We start from the raw sequence: 18,189 nt of genomic DNA on the forward strand, positions 1-18,189 counted from the left end.
TTAGCTACCCTATGTTTGTCTTCCCACCAGCAGTGGTCAGAGTCAGCTATTGCCATGGATACACAGGAGACTTTTTGCAGATAAGCAAAGCATGGCCATACTTCTGCTCTTGCTGTGTTCAGATGGTCAGAACAGAGCTGTAACTCTCCCAAATGGATCTGAATAGGAAATCGTGTCACTCTCTGTCCCCACAAATTTCTGCTCCTCTCTGTGCTTCTGTGCAGCTGGCGATGGGAGCCTGTTGCTCGTGGGGAAAATGAGAGCGCTAATTAATGTCTGAGCTGCAAACCATAGACTTCCTGGATGAAAGTCACTGGAAAAGGACAGTGTCTGAGTGACACACAACCATGGCAGCCCCTTCCCTACCATATTAGTTACCCCAGCTCCTTACATAATTCAGGTTTTAATATGTGTTATGTTTCCTTTTGGATAATTAGGAAAGTGTACCTTAATTAAGACGAGAAGAAGACACACAAACAAACTGAAGCCCTAATTTGATGTGACTCAGGGAGGGGCAAAGCTATTATTCAAATAGGAATCCTGCTGGTAACCACCCAAAATAATAATAACAGTTATGGAGAATGTTTCAGAGGTAAAGAGTTCTGTGAAAGTTAGGTAACCATTTGCTTGGATGTCCTTCTTTAAAGGGATTTGCTGCTCATCTGCAATCCATCTCCTGGGCAGCAGACGCTGGGCAGCAGTGCAGTCAGCAAGGCTTGTTTCTATTCCTCTGTTACTGTTTTTCTGTGGGATACTGAGGAAGTTAATTGGGCAAGGTTTTCACAAATGGTCCCTGTGTATGACTGCTCTCCTGTGTAGGTGTTCCACATGAGACATGAGCAATCATGCTTTTCTAGGTCATTAGCAACAAAGCACACATGGATCTCAACCAGCATCTGAATGTGCCAGCCAGTACCTCTCAGGGCCTTTATGTTCCCTTCTGTAAGTTGTTATAATAAATACTTGCCTGATTTTATAAAGCAAGACTCTCTAACGAAACAGAGGCTTTAAAAGAGCTGTGATTATTATGGCTTATTCTTCCTTAGGCTTATTCCTGCAGGTCAGCTATACTTAATTTATAAGAGCTTTCTCACTGCTGGCACTGCAGACTGCGTGGCAAGCAAAGTCTTGCTATCTCATTTCTGTTCTTCACAGCATCACCTGGAACAAATGCCCACAGCCAGGATGCACCTGACAGTTGTCGATACACAAACAAAAGCTCCTGTTTACTTGCTCACAGTCTCTATGACTCTGTTTGCTGTGCACCAAAGGCTTATTTTATCCAGGTCTGCTTGGAAGCAGAGAGAAAGCAGAAGTGAGAAGTAAATGGGCTTCAGCCCAATCCCAGGTCTCCCATATGCAGTCATGGGCAGCACTGGGCTACAAAGTGTAATGTAATCCTAAAGACCCAGTTAAAGCCAATCTGCCAGGCTCCCTGGAGAGGCTCAGCAGCATCACTGCTTTTTACTCATTGACTATAAATGATCCTAGTGCACATGGGAATAAAGCCTACATAGAGATGGGTGTAATAGGACCAGGAAAAGTAGAGTCAAGAGAGAACCACAATAGCAGAGACATTTTCTGCTCCAGCAGTACAAGGGATGAGGGTGGGTTATTTACTCCCATAGGGATAAAACTTTTTAGGCAAGAACTTTAGAAGTGGGGATAATTGAAATTTACTGCTCACACTGTGCAGAGGAGAATCAGGCTCAAGACTGTAGTTACAGCCTTTAGCTGAAAATACTGTGGACTGCACTGTGCTGCTGCACAGAGCTTTAGAGAGTTGTCACATTGATTTCAAAACAGCTTTGCCCAGGCTACAGCACTGCTTTATGTGAGCGTGGATTTGAGACCCTGTGCTTGATTCTGATCTCTCATTCTGAAAAATCAAGTGATTCTTGGTGAATATACCTGACTTATTGAATATGCATTTGACCTGGCCTCAAGAGCCACTACAACCTCAATAAGATTGAGTTATTCTTCTAATTAGAGCCTATCTTTGTTAAGCAGAAACCTATCTATTTCAGCATGGATGTGAGACTCACTGTGAAAACAGAGCTCTGAGAAACCAGGTTTGGCCATAATGGCAATGGAACAGGTTAGCCTATAAGCCCAAAGTAAATTTGCAAACTCTGTTTACAAAGAAATGCATTAATAGATGAATGATCTCCTGAAAAGTCATTTGAATAGTTTTGACTGCACATCTGTTTTACTCCGGGGAAATTTAAGGAGTATAAAAATGCTTTTATTTCCCTGCTTCATTTGCCAAGAATCTCTCTGAAACCTGTTTCTAATGCAGACTGAGCCTTGGATCCCATCTTCAGCTCACACACAGAAGTATCTCAGCGGACTTCTGTTAAGAGATACCAATATATGTGAGCTAAGGATGAGGACCAGGAAAATGAAAGCAGGACAATGTGAAGTATGAAGCCTCTGGACCTGGAGTGGATCCTGCGGGGAATGAGTTATTTCCAAAAAGTGGATCCTTCCAAAATGGCAATCTCACCCATTTGGGAGATGAATGCCTAGAATGCACATTTCAATAAGCCAGTGCCATTCTTGAAACAATCCCTTTTCACGCTGATAGTTTGAGGACTTTCCTACTGTCTGTTCTACTTTCAAGGTCATTTTCAGAGAATGGTTTGAGTTAAAATATTTCACTGTGGAAGAAGTCACAATATGTTTTTTAAATGCAAGGCGAGGTGACAGCTCTTGATTGTGAATTGGAGAGCACTTACCTGGAACAGTCTGGATTATTCTCTGTGATTTTAATGCTTCTAAGAGGAAGTGCTTGAAAACCATATGCTGAGAACTGAACTGATAATGTGCGTGGATCAATGTGTACAGAGACTGTTGGGAGAAGAAGGAACACAGGAGTGCCACTCATAGTCTCATGAGACACTAGAATTAGGAATAAATGGAGAACAGTAGGAAGGAGAAACTGGAGCTTTGTTTTAGAGCCCTAAGCACTGAAAACCACTCTTACTGAAGGGCATCCTTCCGTAGCACTACAGTGTGATCCGTTGGAAGGAGGCCTGGATCCCTCAGTACTACTCAGGGAGATGTTCAGAAGTGAGTCTGAGCATGATGGTATTTAGTACGACTGTAGGACGATGAAGAGACTATAAAAACAACCTGGAGTTTGAGCTAGAGCTAGTTTAAGCTCTGGGTACTGTAGGCTAGGCCTGTCCATTCCTGCTTTCTGTCAACTTCCTCTGAAGCTTTTAGTGCAGCAAAAGGATTCTCGAAGAGAAGAGTCTCCTGCTGCTAAGCCTCCACCATCAATGGGGAGGTGACTTTTTGTAGCTTAATAGTAAGTTGTCAGTTTTCAAGCCTGTCAGTGCAGTGCCTTTCTCCCACAGCAAGTAGCTTGTTTCAGCCAGGAGTTATTCTGGTATATATGAAAGAGAAAAGAGCTTCCTTTTTTTTCTTTAAAGGAGAGAAGAAATTGTCTTCCTGGCAGAATCCTAGTCAAGAGTAACAAATGCTGGGAGAACTCCCTAAAAACATTAATTATGATAACACCAAGAGCAGAAGAACCTACCCTGAGAGATGGCACAAGAAGGGTGTGCTTAGCGAGATGCAGGACCAGACCAATTGCAGGGATCTGGCTTCCAGAGGCTCACACTATTCAGCAGCTCTTTTCTTCCCTGTTCCCTGTTGATTGCATTTTGCTTTTATTTTCTTTCCCTGTAAACATGGAGAAAGCATGGAAAAGAGGTCGACAAGGCAGTTTCCAACCTGCTTTCCTATCTGTCTCTCTGCTCAGTACACAGTTGTTTTTCTTAGGGAAAAAGGCTGAAGATAATTCTTTTAAGTGGCAATTAAGCTCCAGGTGGCTGCAGAAAACTGTAGCTTTCCTCAGTTCCTGCAGAGACGCAGCCTGAGCCACAGGTTTCCCTGCTTCCCTAAACCAGGACATTTTTTCCTGTATTTGTTTTTTGCCTTTCAATGATTGCAGCCTCACTCCTGCATGGTATTCCAAAGTGATCGGAGCAGTGGGGAAAATGACGAACCAAGGATGCTCCATAAACTGGCCGTGCCCTCTTTCAGAAATGCACTGATTTCAAAGAGCAGGGAATAGTCTCCTCACAATCCTCATTTCATCTCTTTGTGTTTCACCTGCACCGCCTCTCTTTTCCAAGCAGAGTCCAGTTCAATATCTCCCTGTATTCCGCTATGGTGGCAAATACTGAGAAGAGGCCTTTGATCATGTTGGACTGATTACCGTGGGCTAATGGAGACATACTTGCACTCCAAGACTCAGTGAGTCTCATCAGCAGAACTGTGTGATCTGTTTGGCTCATTAGTTAATGAGGTTAATGAGGACACCTGTATGAGCTGTCTGATACGGGAGGGGACGTGTCTAAGTCAAAGTGATTGCTCAAGATGACACCGAAAATCACTGGCAGAGCTGGGGACAAGCAGAGCACAGCGTGGCACAACTCTGCCTGCTCCAGGTCTGCAGCCACCCCAACCACCCTTCAGAGCAAGTGGGCACAGCTGTGAGCAGCTTAGCTTGGAAGTGTTCTCCATTATCAGTGGGGCTTGTGAACCTTCAGAGAGCTCCCTACGTCTCCATTTGCAAAGGAACGGGAGCCACTGACTTGGCAGGTCACCCTTTCACAGACAGGCTTAGTATCAATGGCATCAAATAAAGGATGTTACCATTCCTATCCAGTTTTGATGGTTTAACACTCCTAAATTATGCACCATTGGTGACAGTAATTTTCCCTGATTTGGGCAGGTGGATGGAATTACAGCTCTCTGTTTGGTGTGCTAACATAATCGGAATTCATATTTTGTCTTGTCTGGCTTATCTTAGCTAGACAGTTGCTATTATTTCACCTACTCTGTTTCTCCTCCCCCTCCTTGCTATAACTAAAATAATTCAATTCTGAGCCACGCTTGGAGCAGGACTCACCTCAAATCCAATTTCACATTTCTTGACTGGAATCTGAGCTCAATGCTACCAATCTCCACCACGTCCAAGCGCAGTCAGAAATGCAGCGGGATGGGTCAAGCAGGGAGAACACGTTTTGTGGGTGGATGCAGAAACCTGTACACAAACATACACACATATTGGGGACTCTGCTTAGATTCAAGCTAGCACTGGGCAGAGGGAGTGAGAAACTGCTTCCCATCTGCCAGAATGGCACTTGCTCCCGTGCCCCATGTAGATGGTGGTTATGTCCCTACAACTGTCTGCAAAGGAGCATTCCTGTGGCTCCTGCTGCGTGGCTCTGAATGTGTCTGAGCACACCTTGCTTTGCGTGTTTGTGTGCTGCGAGGCAAGCTGTGAAAGCAAGGTTTGGTTACTCATAACGCTGTCCTTTCTTTTTCTAGTGTGTTCCCACTCGTGCTGAATTACTGTCACCAGTGCCAGGCTCTGCCTCCCAGTGTGGGATGCTGTGTTCTGTTAGATTCTATACATATTGCATTGTTTGCCTTCTTTTTTTCCCTTCCTCTGTGCTCATAGTTGTTTGTTTTCTCTTCATGTGTGGCATCAAAAGGACGTTTGAACAGGAACTACCCGATCTGAATGAAAGGGGACGTTGCTTTTGGAAGATCCAACAGAAGCCTGAGCAGAACAGATACTAAATTATGAATCAGCTGGAGATTTTTCTTACCTCTTTTCTCACTCTCTATTTTCCCTTGTTTTTATTTCCCCCCTTCTGTTTTCTTAACCTTAATTAAAATGTGCTGGGCACAAAAATGTGAGGGATAGGGCTGGACTCATCAATTTGTTTATGGCAAAACCCAAGCAGAACAGAACTCAAAATGGGCTCCGGTTGAGTCCCATCTCCCCTCATAAAGACACTAATAAATATCTGCCACGTTGATTTTCCTTTTCAGTGAATACTTTGTCCTGGTCTAAGTGCACTGTGTTTTTCTCTGAGGTTTCTTTTCCTCTAACTGTTCTATTATCTGTTGTTGTTAATTTGTGTTCAGTTTGTAATTGAGATCCTAAGAAGGAGTTTAAGAGAAACCCCCTTGGGAGGACATCTGACCTACATGAAGAAAGAGAAAAAATAAAATAAATAACCCAAGCCATTGAGGCCAACTGCTCCATTTACCTGGTGGAGCCATTTCTTTTATCAAGGGCTCTCATCCACCCCAGGCTCAGTTCTCTTTCTGTAATTAGTTCTGCATATGTGTTTTTAACCTCCACTTTATTTTGCATTGATTTCCTTGCCTTGGGGGTGACCTCTGTCTGTTGATTCCCTCGGCCTGATTTTCCCATTACCTGCAGTTGTCTGCAGAACCACTGTCACCAACAGAGATGCTGCAGGCTGGGGTAGGATGTGGCCCCTTTTCTTTTCCCGTTTACATGCTGCTGCTCACACCTGTGGTTGATCCTGTGCTGCAGTGCACGCTGGGGGGGCGATGTAGAAGATGTCTGACAGCACACACGACAGCTGCCTGATTCCCCTTGAGTGTGCAATGGAAAGCAGCATGGTCATGGCCAAATGGCTCCTGGGAGACAAGCCCAGCAAGGCATGTTCTGTGACCTCAGGCACTGCTCACCCACTTTCTACCCACTGCTGGCTGGCCAACCGATCTGGGCAGCCCATGTCCTGAGCACTTGGATTTCCTGTTCCCCTCCTTCAATTGCTGCCTCAGGGATGTGTTGCAGATGGGCAGAATCCATTATTGCCAGCTCACTGTTCCTGTTCCCCAGTCTCAGTAGATAAGGAGTTCTTATTGTTTTCTTAATGTCTCTTTGTAGTTTATTAGAGGCCTAGGAGGCACGAGGGGGAAATGAGAATGTGACTCAGAAATCCCAGTTCAGAATCACGTGCTTCCCTTGCAATCTCATTTGTAACCAGACTATTAGAAGTAAATTATCTGAGCCAAGTGGCACTGCTGAAGCGTAAGGGCTGGGGAGTGGGAAGCAACACCCTACTGGGTGCCTCCAGACGCAAGCAGCTTAGCTCAGGCAGTTTAATCTGCCCCTTTCTGCCCATGTTGGGATTAATTTGGGAGCAGTGCTGGTGCTGACAGCGGTGGACACAATTCCCATCCAGTACTGATGAAAAGTGCCTCTTAGGCTGCAGCGTGGGGCCGTCTTTGGGCTCTTGATATGAAGATGGAGAGAAGAGAGGGAGGTGCCCACGTGATGTCAGCTCTGCTCTCCCTGATGAAACTGCTGCTGGAGAGGCTGTGAACTGATGGCTCCACTTGTCTCACGTTTCCATGGTATTTCCATCACACCTGTTTCCAAGGGCATCTAATAAATTGAAGCAAATTGGGATGAGGGATTATCAGGCATTAAATGACGCTACTCAGCCAAGCCTCTGCTCTGCTCATTGTGATGCATTTCTATTTTCTCCCAGGGACTGACTGCGATACAAACCAGGGCAGGGTGAGGAGGTGGCTGCTGGCGTGTCTGTGCCTGTGTCACGCGGCTGGGGCTGCTCCAGGTCCTGGCTTGTCTCTCACTTAAGGTCAGGTCCTGTTTCTGTTGAAGCAATTTCATATCTCTCAGTGGGAGCTGGATCAAGCCTTCAAGGAATGAGACACTGCTTTAGTTCGTACAAGTGAGTTCAACCTTTCAAAAGTCCCCTTTGAACCCTCCTATTCTGTTCAGGAATTGCTCTGAGTGTATCTATTGACTTTCCATGGAAAGTGAACGTATCTACGTATAAACCCCAGTGCTGAGTGCTCCGTAAAAGTGACACCGACACTTCTAGAGATGCTGAAGAAAAAAGGAAAGTTCTGCTTCTCTGTAAAACTGAACTAAAATTGGATTTGATGAGTACTGTGAAATGTTTATAGACTTTTATTTTTGCCTACTTTGGTCAAAACAGCATTTCTTTTCCCCCCACAAAGGCCAGGGGCTGAATTTTAACAGGGAAGAGGGGAAACATCCATTTGAAAAGTATTCATGCTGGAAATCATTGTGAATTTGTAAGCTTACAAATGCATCTAAATAAGCAATAGCAGAATTTTGGCAGCATGTGCAAAAAGGGAAAAATAAATAAAGAAGGGAGAGGGAAAAAAAAGCCACAAACTCCAGAGGATTTATGGCTTGTTTCGGGTACAAACAGAATCTCAGGTTTGCTGAGTATTTCCGAGCTTTAAGGTTAGAATGGAGCAGAACCTGTGTGGTCCTGTGGAAACTAAATCCAGGTACCAGCCACCCCCAAACCTTTTTCTTCCTGGGGAGCTTCCAGCTGCTGCAGCCACACTCTGCTGTGATCACAGCACGCAGATCCTCCTGGAGATGCTGCAGATCTCCAGGTGGTGACATCAGTTCCTCCCTTGGGTGAAAAGGTGAGTCTGCACACAAGGGGAAAACAAATGGTGTGGGGTTATTTGGGTCAGGGGGTATTACCTGCCCTGCAGGGGGAGGTCAGCTTGCCAAGCCTCACGTGGACGATGTAGAGCTGAGCAGAGAAAGCTGTCCTGCTTCAGAGCTGGTGCCTGGAGGGATCCTAGGGCACCTTGCGCTGCTCTGAAAGGGCTGCAGGAAAAGGCCAAGTCTTTCTTAAAGCCGCTCCCATCTTCTGTTCTTGCTGCTCGTTGCCTCCTGTGGCTCATATCGCCACAAGAGCTCATTGCTTATCAGCAGTGTGTGCCTTCAGTGCTGCAAACCATCGATCTGCCCTCCTCGTCCCCAGAGCGAGAATGTCTCCGGCAATCAGAGAATGCCTCAAAATGGGAACTGGGGCTTTATTTGCTTCGTGTCTCTCAGCTTCATGTTTTCTAGGTTTTCTGTGACAGAGAGAGTATAGAAATATTCCTCTCGCTTTTAATGAAAGCTGAGATAATCTGTGTCACAGGAGAATGAGCACTGCAAAAGGTATCCAAAGGATGTAAGGAGGTACCACCTAACACACTGCAGCCATGAGCAACCAGTTGTCTGAGATAACTCACAACAACTGATTATTACATTATTACATTATACGTTATGACACAACATTCTTAAATATTCACTAACCAAAAATGGATATTTCTGTGTATAAGCTCCACAAATGATCCCCGCTTCCCTCTGAAATCTCCTTCTTCCCATTGAGTCTGCTGTTTCTCTTCCATTTGACTCTCTCAGTCTTCTTTCTCTGTCTGTTCTCAGCCCCTGTTGGCTTTGCTCTCTTCATCCTATGCCATTTGTGGCTGGATCTGGAAGGCTTTCACAGGACATTTGACTCATCCATCATTTAGATAATCAGAAGGAAAAAATCCCAACAGTTTGCATCCACAAACGTCCATAAAAAGCACCAAAAACAAAAACAAAACCCACCTTGAACTTCCTTTCCTGCTTTTCTTTTTGTTACATTTGAGAATCTGACTTGACAGTCTTTGCTCTGGCAAGAGTCCCACTGAAGTTATTAAGGGCAAGAGCTTGTCAGGATTAAGAGAAGAGATTTTGAAATATCTGTGAGTGATAGCAGTATCCACAGATCTATTAGGCCGGATAAGTATTTGCAAAGGACATTAACCCTGGTGCCTTGAGCTGGATGCTTGCTGCCCCAGGGAAAAAGGAGATGACGTTCCCAAATGGGACACTCCTCTATACCTGCCCGTAATATGGTTTTCTATCTCTTCTTTTGCAGAGCTGAACTCAGACCATTTCCTCTTACAGTTTCCATCTGACCATTAGAAACAGCTGTTAGAAATGAATGGGCAATAAGGAGCCTAAATTGGACAGTGGATCAGGAAGGGAGAAATCAGGATGGAACCAGCAGAAAAAACACTTCTTACTCCTTTCTTTGGGCTGCATCGTGGAGGGGTGCAGGGCAGGGAGGGGGCTGTCCCCTTCTGCTCTGCCCTCTGAGAAATGGAGAAATGGTTTTAAGCTACAAGAGGGGAGATTTAGTGTGCACAGTAGGAGGACATCCTTTACTAAGAGCACGGTGAGGCCCCGGCACTACCCAGAGCTGTGGGTGCCCCATTCCTGGAGGTGCCCATGGAGGGTCCCTGGGCAACCTGAGCTGTAGGACGGGCAGCTCATGACAGGGGTGCAGCTGGGTGTCTTTAAGTTCCCCTCCAATCCAACCAATCTGTGACTATGAAATTGCTTTTGTGGGCCTGCAGTACTGGATAGACTCGGGGACTGTGTGTGTTCCCAGCTGGCACAGTTAAGGATGGTTTCCGCATGTGTGCAGGGAACCAGCACTGCTTGTGCCATCACTGTAACCCAGGCCTAGTACATGGTGTGTGTGTGTATGTGGTCCCTCTTGTCAGGGGGAGATCACGATGCTGCAGATGTTAAAACCAGATAAACACCGAAACAAATTTAAAACAAAAACAGCATTCCAGGGGCTGCTTTCCATTCCCACCACCCACCACCATTTATAACTAATTGGGGCTTTGTTATATTCTCTCACCCAGTGACAGATAAATACTGAACTCCACTGGTTAACAATAATCACCCTAATTATGCCAAGATGACATTTACAATACAGGCAATTGCTAATCCATTACCTCACTCTGCTGAATACTAGAACGCTCAAATTAAAAGTTATTCACCCACAAAGAACAATGTTTTAGTAGCTGACACAGCTTAGTAAAGGAATTTATTAAGGTAATTTGCAGTATTCCCATAAATAAAACATTCTAGAGTTCCCCCGTCCTCCTCCCCCTTCCCCCAAAATAATCTTTTGTGATAAATCTCTTTTTTTTTTCTCCTTCCTCTCTGGTTGTGCAGTTAAAAGAATAATAATTGGAACTGTCAGATGAAGTTACGTGTTTAAATTTGCTTACCTGAAAGACATCAGAGAGCTAAACGTCTCACAGGTTCTTCTTGGAGCACTGAGGTTTTAGGGGTGTGGGGTGTGCAGGAGGTCACTGCGCTCAGACCTTCACCATGATGGGGTTATGGTGGAACCTGTGGGAGACTCAGAAGGAATGAGGGGGTGGTGAGCAGCACTGAGACAGTATGGTGGTCTAGCCCAAATAACTGGCTTGGTCTGACCATCATCAGGGAGATGCTGAGGAGGCAGCCAAGAGGCTGTGGGTCTCCATCACCTGCTTAGGTGATGCCCTGAACCAAAGCCAAACAAGGATCTCAGTGGGGTTACCATGTAGTCCATCCCATTGGTAGCAGCAATGGTGTGGGAGAAGGGAGGTAGTTGGAGTATATTCCAGCACCTGGAGGCCTTTTAGTGTTCTTTTCCTGACTCATATTCCAACATTAAAACACTCACAAAAGGGGAAAATAGCACTCAGTCTGACAACCTGGGAGTGGAGGGAGTTCCACTGGGGCAAATATTAACAGGAGGAGGAAGGGGTTAAACCAACACAACAAAAAAAATCAGAGCTGGGTTTCATTGCATCCCCTGAGCAGTTCCTTGCACCTGGTGCTGGCAAAGCTTCTGCCAACAGCAGATCCAGCCCAAGGATAGAGCAGGAAGGGATTTGGGGGGTTTGGCTTTTATTGTTATCACGGCAGCAGCAGCCAAAGCTATTTGCAATAAAGCAGCAAGTCACACCACACCAAAGTCCCTGCTGGCACCTCCCCACGGCGTGTCAGCCATGGGCAGCGCACAGCCCTGAGCCTCCAGAGTGGGCAGCCCATGGTACCATGTACCATGGTACACCAGCAGACCCTGCCTTACTCTGTGCTCCTTCACAGCGATTCCAGCCCTGGATGGAGCAAGGGAACTTGCAGCAGCTGGGATGGCACCGGAGCGGTGCACACACAGCCGTGCCCCCACGTGCTCTGCAGACAGCTGCTCTGCTTTGGCTCTCATGGCCAGCTTGGATGCTCCTGTCCGATGGAAACAGGAAGGCAGCTCTTGTAAACAAAGATCTGCAGGCCTTGTAATCACCGCTACTCCTCCTTCTCCACCAGGTCAATTAAGAGACAATGTTTTCCTGTTCACCCGCTCTGTTTTTATGTGCTCTGTATCTTGCTGCTGTGGAGTTTCCCCCCCTTTCTTCTGCAGCTGAATGCTCATGGATCGGGCTTTGCTCCAGCACTGAGCTCCCAGTGCCAGGCACGCACCCAGGGCACGAACAAGACATCTTCCATACCTGTTCCTGGGAAAATGGGGGCTTTCTTTCCTGAGAAAAGAGCTCTGCAAAGCAAAACTGAGTGAGGAAAAGGAGCCCCATAAAAGATAAATCTTTAAAATGCAATGAACCTTAGGTGGGGGGTGCTTCTATTTGGAGAGAAAGTGGTATTAATTTGAATGAACTTTATTCTTTCCCAAGGAGGGTAAACGAAGCCTGATTAGAGCCACTTGAGTTCCGACTAAGAGAGTGTGCTGGGGAGTTAATGGGCAGTAACAGGCAGCAAACAAAACCAGGTACCGCTCATCACAGCGGGGCTCACACTTCAGCACTTAACTTCTTGAGATCTGAAAACTATATTTCCACATAGAAACTGACAACCCAAATTCGCACAGCACGTGGGGACAGAATCATAGCATCATTAAGGTTGGAAAAGGCCTCTGTGATCATTCAGTCCAACTGCCCACCTCCCACCATTACCATCTTTTGTCGCATGTCTTGTTTTCCCCGCAGCCCCCAACAAAACCCCTTCGCAGCCCGACCCACAGCTCTGCTCTCAGGCTGCAGTGCTCTGGTAGCACTTTGGGGTGTCTCATTCTGCCCCCCTTCTCCCCCCATTCCCAGGGCACATTGATGAGTCCCAGTGAGGTCTGTGCCCAGAGCCAGTGCTGGGGCTGAGAGCACAGCTCCCGTCCATCTGCAGTCTGGCCCCCACTGATAAGGGAGAAAGAAGGCTCTGCCAGCCCGAATCCTTTGTTATTTACTCTGACTGCGAATCTGACTTTTGGTGGTGAGAAAGCTCTACTGCTCGCTGTGTTTGACCCCACTTAGCCCGTGACATTAGCAATGCAGAAAACTCACAGTCCCACCAAAACAGGGAAATCATAATTGCATCTCCACTGACAGATGCTGGTTGTTGAACTCTGAGGAGCAACAGGGGATTTTGTGTGCTCTGTTCTTAAAGGCACAGAAAGACGGAGCTCCTTTGTTCCTCACTGACCTCAGTTACTTTCTATTTTTCCATCTTGAGTTGCTCACCCCTTTTTGGCCGAGCTTCTGCTGGCAGAAACCAGCACTTGGTTTTGACACAGTGCACAGGAGTGATGGAAAAGAAAGAAAGGAGGAGGTGGAGGAGGAAGGAGGGAGGAGTAGCATTAAAACCAACAGTTCCTTTCGTTTTAGGTCAGAAAAAGTCTTCCCAACTTTACGAAAGCCACATTGGAGGAAAAAAAAAAAATCAGTAAATTCATGAACATGCAGTTATTACTTAGCAGACAAATTACATTCCTTCCGAAATGTTCCAAAATGCATTCATTTTCAGAGTACATTACTTTCATAATACTGTGTGGAACATTAAATGAGAATTTCCCTGACTTGGCTACAGAGCACATTTTTATATTTCATAGGCTGACACAGAGCCCAGGGTAACTAATGAAAATCTTTTCGGAAAGTGACAATCTTGTCTAGCAGCCTTGCCTGTTGAAGAGATTGCAACATAAAACAGATGAGTGCCCTGCTTGACAGCTAATTGTGTCGGGCTTAATTACAACAAGCAGGATTTAATCGGCTGTGCAGCGCTGTTTTTTAGGAAGGGGGAACCATCTGGAAGGTAACGTTGCTCCCAGGCTGCTGGAGGGGCGGGCATTGCTGCATTTCAAAGACAGGGGAGCGACTGCGTGGATTTAAATGCAGCAGAAGTTCCTTCCTTAGTGTATTTCATTTGGGCCGTTTGATGAATTTCGTAGATATTTATGCAAACCTGCGCACTGCTGCCTTGTGAAGACAAGGTTTTGGAAGCCTTCCCAGGCTCAATCTGATGAGTCTCATTGCTCTCTGTGGCCAAACCTCAACTCCAAGCTGTCAGCTTTCAGTACCGGGTCGCTCTGTGTGCCCTGCACTGCTGCCTCGGGCAGATGGGGCGCAGAGCTGTGCTGCAGGCAGGGGAAGTACTGCAGAAATGTGAGTCTGCTCAGTGTCTTCAACCCATTCCTCGCAGCCTGGCACGAGGTGCCCACTGACAGCTGCACTTAAGTTGGCCTCAAAATAAAAGGTGGAGATGACCTAAGTAAGCTGTAGGTAAGTAAGCTCCAGGTGTTCATGGGCGCAGCAGCAGGGCACGATGGAAGCAGGAGGGCATTGCTCACACCCTTCTGTGGGGCTGAACAGGGCATGCAGGAAACACTGCTGGGGAGGGGAATGCTGCACGCTGACCCTGATGAGGCTGAGGCTCCTGCTGCACGCTGGTAGAACAGGCTGCTGATAACACACAGCTCCTGAGTGCTGCAGGCTAACGCAGTCCTTCATTTTCTGCCCTGAATAGATTTAATACCCAGCTATTAAAATAGTCCTTTGTCATGTCAGAACACGGAAGAATGAAGCATAAGTTCAAAGCCTTTGAACCACCACCAACAAAAGGCTTTTGCTAGAGCAGGAACCCTTCGGTGCCATATCCTGGAGCTGTGTGCCATGGGTGCAGCAATGGGGCTGCTCCACCTGGGGGTCAGCAGCAAGAACCAGGCCCAGCCCCACGCTGCCCTGCAGCCCTCAGTGTGTGGCTGCTCATGCAAGGCTGCTGCTATTCCTGCCCACATGGCTCCCACCTGCTTCCTGACTTCAGCTGCTTGTTTTGCTTTGGCTCAGCTCTGAAGTTCCTTCACCTCACACAGAGTTTTTCTCGGTGTAATTGACTCAAGGCACCTTCCTCCTTTTTTCTTTTCCCCTGACTGTTTTATCCAGCTTTCTGCAGTCTGATCTTGCTGCTGGGCTGACTTGGCTCTGACATTTCTCATCTCTGGCAGTAGAGCAGCCCGGACCTGGTGTTCCAGATGTGCCCTCCCCAGGGTAGAGGGGAGAAGCACCTCCCTTGCTTTGCTGGGCCTGCTCTCTGCAATGCACCCCGGGATGCCATGGGGCACACTGCTGGCTTGTTGCCACCCTGCTGGCCACCAGAACACTGAGGTTTTTCTCTGCAGAGCTCCTTTCCAGCAGCTCGACCTGATCTGATGCATGTGGTTATTCCTCTTGCCCAACTCTCAGCCCATCCAGGTCTCTCCAAATGGCAGCATGACCTTTTGAAGGGTTGGCCAATCCTCCCAGCTTCAGATCATCCAGGTCCAGAGGGGGATGTTCCTGCCTATAGCAGGGGGATTGGAACTTGATGATCTTAAAAGTCCCTTCCAACCCACACCATTATATTACTCCATTCTATGATTCTATGACTGCCCTCAGTTGCAGGCACCTGTAGAACAAGCTCTGTCATATAACTGGGAGGAGAGGGGTGTGCAGCACCTGCTGGGTGCCTTGGCCTGTTGCCTGGCACCACCTCCCTCAAATGCTTTGGAGAGAGGCTGCTGCTGATCCACCCTGTAGGGTTTGGCAGCCTCGTAGGATGGCTGTGAGCAGGCAGAGCTGCACAGCACTGCATGCAGCACTGCAGCGTTCCCAGACCTCTCCTGTAACCTTGGGCAAATCACCTGCCTTTGCCTTTTATGCCCTTTTGTTCAAATGAGAGGAATGAGACCATCTGTAGGAAAAGGCTTTGAGTTCTCTGGAGAAGTGCCTCCTGCTTCTCACACACTTTGCAAAACCTTCCTTCTGTTTCTTTCCCTCTCTCCTCTGTAATTTTCAAGCCAATAATCATTAGCCATCCCCCAACGAGCTCCCCTCAAGGCAATTAGTATCTATTATGCCCATTTTACAACTGCAAAAACTAAGAGGCAAGGTCAGCCACCAGCGGACGGGAAGGCAGAGCAGGGAATGCAGGAGAGCAGCCCTTTTTCCATTCCAGCATTCCTGCTTTGACCACCAGACCTCGCTCCACTCAGAAAACATATCGGGGAGAGCCAGGCAGCACACATTGTCCACAGCACTAATCTGCAGAGGACCACATTAATGCAATTTGATGTCAAGACGCCTTATCTACCATGAAGCAAAGAGTAAGATTAAAGGACCGGAGTTACAAGTGCCTTTTTGTTTGCACTAACTGGGTGAGTGTCTAGAAAACAGAAGCTTTCAATCTAAATTGCTGTCACGTTTTCCATACAGGAGTAGATTGGTCTCAGCACCCTTATTAAAAATACTACCAGCATTCTACAGCTTGAAGCTCCACAGCTCTCAGTAACAAGGCTGCAAAGTGGCTGTTGAACACCCAGTAGCAATCACTGCTTGCCTTGGTGTAAACCCAAAGCAGGTTCATGCCAGACCAACAGTGGGGACCCGGCCAGGGCTGCCTCCTGTTTGCTGCAATGCCTGTTGCTGCTGCTGCCTGTTTGCTGCACTGCTCCTAATGCACAGGGGAGCAAAGGAGGGCCAGAATACAGTCAGAATGCAGTTCTTACATCCATGTCGTATATTTGTGCATTATTATTCCAGAGCATCTTTGAAGCCACCAGGGAGAGAATGGGCATAGAAGTCCGGATTAAAAAAAAAAAAAAAAAAAAAAAGAAAGGGAAAAGGGGAAAAAAAGGATGGGATTGGAGAAATGCAAGAAACAAAGGCAAGGAGGCACATGGGGCAGAGGGTTATCAAAGGCTTTCGTTGTGTGCTTAATGATGCTTTGATACCATAATGACATGGAGGCACACAAACATGAATATGGAAGGCAGATACAGCAAGGATCAAACGTGCTGGGTGGTTTTTGTTTTTTTTTGGTGTGTGTGTTTTCACCTGAAATGCATTCAAAACACGCTGTCAAATAGCATTTGCTGTACTCGCCTCTTGCTAACTGGCAGCTCTGCTGACACTGCTGCAGCAGCAGAGTGAGGGAGGGGAAAGGGACTGCAAGTTTTCTAGGGGAAGAGAAAACACAGCACAGCTCAGAGTCCTGAGACCATCCGGCTTCACTGAGAGCAGCAGCAGCCCGCAGATGGCAGTGGCAAGTTAAAATCCAGCCAGCTCCACTCCCCAGCTCAGATGGCAGCCCACAAGTCTCAGCAGATCGAGCTCCTTAAAGACTGACAAAACCAACAACTTTAACCAGGCCTCGGCTGGTTATCTTGCTGAAAGGGAAATCATTTGTTTCTGCTTTCCTTCCCTCCCCGGGCTTGCTCTGGAGTCAAGCCGAGGCCACGAACAGTGCTGCAGCACTGAGAGGTGCAGGGAGGCACCAGGAAGGGGCACAGGGCTGTGACACATCGAAGCCTGCAGCCACAGCTTCATCCCTGGGGCTCCCATTGGGCTCCCTGCAGCCCTTGGGGCAGTGCAGGTGAGAGGCTGCTGCTTCTCTCCCTCTCTATGTATTTATTTGCATGGGGCCACAAGTGCACAGGGGACTTAATAAGGGCAGGAAAATGGAGCTCTGGCCTTTAAGAACTTTGCAACTCAGCAAGCAGAGAGAGGATTAATATGAGCTGCTGCCCAGGAGGGCAGCAGGGAGATGAAGTGCAGAAGAGGGACTTAAATCATCGAGGCATGGGAACAGGAGGTGACTGCAGGGAACTACGGATCCCCCTGACTTGAAGCAGCTGTGTTACATTGCGTCATCTTTTCTCACCTGCTCTGAGCTCACCTTTCCAACAGAACAAAATAAAATTCCCAAGTATAACTACAGCAAACTCAATGAACAGGGCAGACATCTGCGTTCATTTCCCCCTTAACTGAAGCTCAGCGAGACGCTACAGCGTTGTTGGTCTTCTCCAGAGCTCAGTTCACAGAGGAAAAATGGTACTCTGTGACAATTTGTATTCCAGGATACAAAGTGACACCAGGCACCTGGCTTTAGTGCCAAAGGTAAGACTACACCAGTAAGTCTGATGCTACCTGGGAGCCAAAGAAGTGCTGGGAAATCCTCATAGAAATCCTATTTCCTATGCCTGGCCCTGCTGCAGCAGGTTTCTCCTTGGATGGGCCCTTTTCACAGAATTACAGAGCACAGGGGTCAGAAGGGTCCTCTGGAGTTCAACCAACCCCCCCCCCCCAGCAGTTCCCTGCAGCAGCTGCACAGGAAGGCACCCATGGGGATCAGAATATCTCCAGGGAAGGAGACCCCACCTCTCTGGGCAGCCTGTGCCAGGGCTCTGCCAACCTCACAGCACAGAAGTTCTTCCTCATGTCCGTATGGAACTGCCTGGGCTCCAGTCTGTGAGTGGTACCGCTCATCCTGGCACTGAGCACCACTGAACAGAGCCCGGCCCCATCCTCCTGACCCCCGCCCTTCAGGTACTGATCAGCACTGATCAGATCCATCCCAGCCTTCCCTTCCCCAGGTGAACAGCTGCAGGGCTCTCAGCCTGG

At 47.4% G+C, this 18,189-nt stretch overlaps 2 long non-coding RNA genes across 2 annotated transcripts; one reads left to right on the forward strand and one right to left on the reverse strand.

The window, feature by feature from the left end:
* Positions 1 to 6,627: 6,627 nt before the first annotated feature.
* On the reverse strand, positions 6,628 to 8,439 carry LOC107325671 (uncharacterized). Its single transcript, XR_001559737.3, has 3 exons — positions 8,339 to 8,439; positions 7,358 to 7,506; positions 6,628 to 7,231 (listed from the first exon to the last, which is right to left on the reverse strand). It is a non-coding gene; the product is annotated as an uncharacterized LOC107325671 (long non-coding RNA).
* On the forward strand, positions 7,103 to 16,404 carry LOC146758170 (uncharacterized). The gene is made up of 3 exons (XR_014935103.1): positions 7,103 to 7,200; positions 7,338 to 8,277; positions 9,558 to 16,404. It is a non-coding gene; the product is annotated as an uncharacterized LOC146758170 (long non-coding RNA).
* The last annotated feature ends 1,785 nt before the right edge of the window (positions 16,405 to 18,189 follow it).

This window comes from Coturnix japonica, chromosome 16 (genome assembly GCF_054131305.1).
Source record: "Coturnix japonica strain WE chromosome 16, WE-NBRP24, whole genome shotgun sequence".
NCBI classification, from domain to species: Eukaryota; Metazoa; Chordata; class Aves; order Galliformes; family Phasianidae; genus Coturnix; species Coturnix japonica.